The sequence below is a fragment of the Pinus tabuliformis genome, chromosome 2_1 (assembly GCF_031772625.1).
Source record: "Pinus tabuliformis cultivar Carrire ecotype Pingquan chromosome 2_1, CPIR1, whole genome shotgun sequence".
Taxonomy (NCBI): domain Eukaryota; kingdom Viridiplantae; phylum Streptophyta; class Pinopsida; order Pinales; family Pinaceae; genus Pinus; species Pinus tabuliformis.
In genome coordinates this window covers 528,389,904-528,395,602 of record NC_142299.1, presented here as the reverse complement: position 1 = coordinate 528,395,602, position 5,699 = coordinate 528,389,904, and the positions used below count along the sequence as shown (strand labels likewise).

Genomic DNA, 5,699 nt, shown 5'->3' with positions numbered 1-5,699 from the left:
AACTTAAACTAATTTTATAAAAAATCATATATACTCATTAAAAAAACTATTCCTCTTCATTAAAATAAATGTCTATCTATTTTGTATATTTATTTTATAAAAACACATGTCTATCTATTTTGTATATTTATTTTATAAAAACACATGTCTATCTATTTTGTATATTTATTTTATAAAAACACTCTCTTCCATGTCTTAAACTAGATGTCATCTATTTCATCTATTTATTTTATCGAAGCAAATAATCAAAATCAAAATCAAAATCTAATCGCCCACGTAGCAATAAACCACTTTAAACACAATGTCACACATCATAACAAACAAAGCAATCCAGGAAGTTGGGAAAGCGCATACCCAAAGAATTACTCTGAATGTGTCAATGCTCTTTCAGTTATGGAATGTCCCCATATTTATCCAAACAGATATTTATGCGTAGCCGGTATTTCTCGGTCAAAGCCAACCTCAAGTTATTTACATCGTCAGGTGCTCCGCCTGTTATCGACCTATTTTATTTTCCGGGTTAACAAGAACAGACTCAGCGATTTATGTGGTCACAGATAGACAGGTATGTTTTCTGCATGCTCCTATTTTGCTTTTATAAGGTTGCTTTTCCTGAACACTGTGTTTGGAACTCTGCACTGCAGTGGTTCTGTTGACAGTCTTGTTTTTCGAGGATTGTGTTTATCAAAATAGTTTAATGAGATTTCTTTTCTGTCAACAGAATTTTTTTTCCTGTGTAGAGCTAGGGTTTTGGATTTCCTGGTTTGATTTAAGATTGCCTGACAATTTTATTTTTTACACTTCAATTTATTGGGTGGCTTTCTCAATCTGGCGGCTCTGTTTTTTCAGTATCTCTGGAGCGAAAATGCTGTCAGCGTCGTCAGTAATCCCACAGGAAGCAAAGTCTTATGTCTTTGGTGTCTGTTCGTCTTCCGAATTTAGGGAAAATCTCCATTTCTGTGTCTTCCTATAGCCATAAAAGGGTTTCTGTTGTTTCTTAGAAGAGGAACCTAATTTGGAATTCCGGGGTTAGGGTTTCCTTTCCTTTATAGGAGGTGGAGAAATGCCTGGTGTAGAATATGACACCTATGATAAGGACAGGGAGCCCTTTGTGGAACTGGGTCCCACTGGACAGGGAGCCCTTTGTGGAACTGGGTCCCACTGGTAGGTATGGTCGCTACGAAGATTTGCTGGGCCGTGGTGCTATGAAGAAGCTATACCGAGCTTTTGATCAAGAAGAGGGTTTTGAGGTTGCTTGGAACAAGGTACCTCTGCAAAACCTAGATGATGCTTCCATACGGAGGATCTATGCAGAAGTCCGTCTGTTGAAATGAACAAAAACATAATTATGCTCTATAATGCATGGCTCGATAAAAAGAAAAGTCAGGTGAATTTCAGTACTGAGGTCTGTACCTCGGGTACTCTGAGAGAGTACCGCCAAAAGCACCGTCATGTCTCCATGAAGGCTTTGAAGAATTGGGCACTTCAGATACTGGGAGGATTGCATTATCTTCATAATCATGAGCCTTGTGTAATTCACAGAGATTTGAATTGCAGCAATATTTTTGTGAATGGCAATAGTGGCGTTCTGAAGATTGGGGATCTGGGTCTTGCCACTACCCTGGGAAATGATCGTTGTGCACACACTGTCCTCGGTACTCCGGAATTCACGGCCCCAGAATTATATGAGGAGGATTATAATGAGCTTGTAGATATTTATTCCTTCGGCATGTGTTTGCTGGAGATGGTTACTTTGGAAATTCCTTATAGTGAATGCCGTAGCGTTGCTCAAATTTATAAGAAGGTGAGTTCTGATATAAGGCCTGCAGCATTGGAAAAGGTTACCAATCAAGAAATGAGACACTTTATTGAAAAATGCCTGGCAGCAGCACCGGTGAGGCCTTCTGCTGCAGAACTTCTGATGGACCCATTTTTTAAAGGAGTACAAGCATGCACCTATTAGGTGCCAAGTTGTTTTACTGAACAGGATAGATGCATTTCTGCCTATTTATTTTGCCAATTTACTTTTGAGATCTGCCCATTTTTTAAGAGTTAATGTGAAGAAAAGTTGTGATAGATAACTATAACACAATCTAGGAGATACATGAGATAAATGATAAAAGATAAATGATATTATATGTATATATTTATAATGGTTCATTTGTCCACATTAAATTGCTATCTTTAAGATAAAATTATTTGGATTTTTTATTTCTTTCAATATGGAAAAGTATTTTATTTATAAGTATTAAATTTATTGGCATTCAATTATTTTAAATTTGATTGGTTGGTAATTTAATTTATTATAAAGTGGAAGATTCCTCCTACTAAAATATTGTATTTTGTGTTTAGAAGATAATAAATCCATTATAGATTATAAGGTCAGATTCTTATATAATGCAATTTAATTCAATATTATATTTATGTATTTGAAAAATAAATTCATTGTTTTGAATCAAGGAATTTTCCAAACTTAAAATCAAACATGTAAGAAATGCTAAGCTACTTCAACCACTTAATAGGAAACATTTAGTAGAAACTCTAAACTATGGCTATATCTTTGTAGATAGCAAAAGACTCTTAGAGATTTATGGTGGTGTAAAGTATTAGAATACCTTAGCATGCAAAGCAAATTTTGAAAAGTGAAAAACATCTCAATGGTTCCAACTACACACTTGCACACTTGAACTGAGTATTGCATTTAAAGTAATATATTTGGGACATGGTTAGAATTAATGTGTCCATTTTATCTCCACAATTATTAAAATTCCAACTGAATTTGAAGTGTAAGTTAGTTTTAATTAGATTCTAGTTATTGATAATTGATTCTATTTTTATTACAAGTTTATGTTGATATAATCTTTCCTTTACATAATAACATAAGACAATGATACCTGCTTTTCAAGCATATTTATAAGATAAATATTTTACAATCATTGTACATATCAACCATATATTTAACTCCATTTTAAAATCGTCTTTCCCTTAATTAATTGCCATATGCCCCTATACATATCATGACCATATAATAATATAGGCTTTTAAATCACCATATACTAATATACACTGTTAAATCAACTGTCTTTCCCTTAAGAAATTGTCATATGCCCCTGTACATATAAGAACCATATATCTACCCTCACTTTGAAAGGATGGAAACATAGTTTAGTTTTCACAAATTCATATTATAAAATTACCATATTGAAAATGCATCTTTTGCAATATGTTCATTTTGTCTTTTGCAATGATTAGAATTGAGCTACTAGATTTCCATGTCTCTATTATATGGTAAATTTAAAAAATTGTAAGTTTCTAATAATTCTAATATTTATCTTTTTGTTTCTAGCCACTAGCTTTGTTGTTTGATATATGGTAAAGTTTAAAAAGTACAAACTACTAGTAACTCTAATTTTAACATTTTGTTGCTTTTCTAAATGCATAGAAATATAACATTTTCTTTAACAACATAGGACACTATATATTTACTTTTCAAGCATATTAATAAAATAAATACCTTACAATCAATTGATTTTCCTTAGGTTAGTTGTGATAGCCCCCTTATATCACAAGCATATGCATACCAATTACAAAGAAAAGGAACATGTTTAGTTTTTCAAATTGATGACTTTTACATCATAAAATATCATGGAAACATGTGGTTTTTCAAATTGATGACTTTTACATCATAAAATATCATGGAAACATGTGGTATTTCAAATTGAGGACTCAAATTTGTATTTTATGAACATATTTTGAAATTAAAATATACATTTGTTTCCTCCATCTATATGCAACCCATCTAGGGCTTACGTATGTTGTGGATGGATATTTTAAATTGGATACATTGATTAAATAATATCATACATGCTTTTATACCTAATATTTTTTCATTTAACTTTTTAGATGATTTCAAATTAGATTGACAATTTTAAACTTTTTCTCTAGATACATTGCTAAAACTTCAAACTCATTATTAGTCTCATGGCCTAATACTCAAGAAAAATTTATTTTATGATTTCCTTAAAGTCCTTGAATGGTCCCTCTACACTCATTATATCCCTACATGCCTCATAGTATTATAATGTGAAGTTATCTCACATATTTTGACTCGATGAAGTGTCTGGATTTAGATTTGGAGAGGGCAGTACATCCACTCCATCGAAGATCATGACATCCATGCTACACTAAACTAATATTGTTGTAGCCAAACATTTTTTACAACTACAAATCAAATAAAGATCTCACAAAAGTTTCATGGGGCAGTACATCCACTCCATCCAAGATCATGACATCCATGCTACACCAAACTAATATTGTTGTAGCCAAATATTTTTTACAAATACAAATCAAATAAAGATCTCACAAAAGTTTCATGCATGAGTTCTATCCTGATCTTATGTTCATGAACATTGGAAAAATGTCCGTTCCAAATTGACCCTAAATCATATAAAAATATTGATATATTTGTATTTCAATAATAATAATAACTATTCTTACAAAATTAAATGACATATCCATACCCATCAATACATGGAAGTTATACCATACCTATCTTAACAAACCTTATAGGTCTACACTAACATAACCATAAAATACAAATTAATTATGAAAAACATATGATAACTAGTTTGATAACTAACATCTTGTTTAACCTATAAAAAATAAACAAAATTATTTCATATCAACATTAATGATCTTTTCTTTCAATATTCCTTAGTTTTTCTAATTTAAAATCGTATTTTTCCAACCAATTATATTCATATAACATCTAGAAACTACTACTAAATCAAACAAAATATATACTTATTTGAAAAAAAAACTATATGTAATATTTTATTACTAAAATATATAAACATATAAATTAATATTTTATTTTAAAATAATATTATAAAAATATGACTTTCTTTTAAATAATTACTAATTAATACACTAACTCATTTTAAACTTATTACGAACAACCAACGATACCAACAAACTACTTTCAACGCATTGTCACCGACTATCAAAACCAAAACAATACAATAAGTTGGAAAAGCTCATAACGAAAGAATCACTTTGAATTCGTGACTGCTTTTTATGTTATGGAATATCCAGTCCCGATAATTATCCAAACAAATATATTAGGAATATGCATATTTTCCAATATTTTTATGATATAGATTTAAATATATAATCTATTAAAATATTAAATCTGTTCCCGAATATATATACCCTATATTATATTTGTGCTTAGATATGAAGTGGATAATATTTTGTGTTTAGATATGAAGTGGATATATTTTTTTTCCAATTAAATTCTCTATTTTTTAATATTAAAATATTATTTAATTTAATATTTATGATATATTTTTATTTGTGTTGTCAATAAAAATTTATTATATATTATTATTTATAATTTTAATATATTATTATTTTTAATAAAAATTTAAATAATATAATAAGATTATTTATTTGTACTATAACAATCATAATCTCTTATTTTATATATATATATATATATATATATATATATATATATATATTATTTTGTATATATATATGAGATTTAATCTCTTATTTTGTCTATATATCTATATGGGATTTAGAAACTAGTCACTCATAATTTCTCGTGTATTATTAATTTTATTTATAAAATTTTAAATAATATTAAAACAATTTGTTTATAAAATTAATAGTTGTATTTATATTTTTTTATTTCA

At 29.1% G+C, this 5,699-nt stretch overlaps 1 pseudogene; it reads left to right on the top strand.

Annotated features, from left to right (window-relative positions):
* Nucleotides 1-1,079: 1,079 nt before the first annotated feature.
* Nucleotides 1,080-1,963, top strand: LOC149201299 (putative serine/threonine-protein kinase WNK11 pseudogene; annotated as a pseudogene).
* The last annotated feature ends 3,736 nt before the right edge of the window (nucleotides 1,964-5,699 follow it).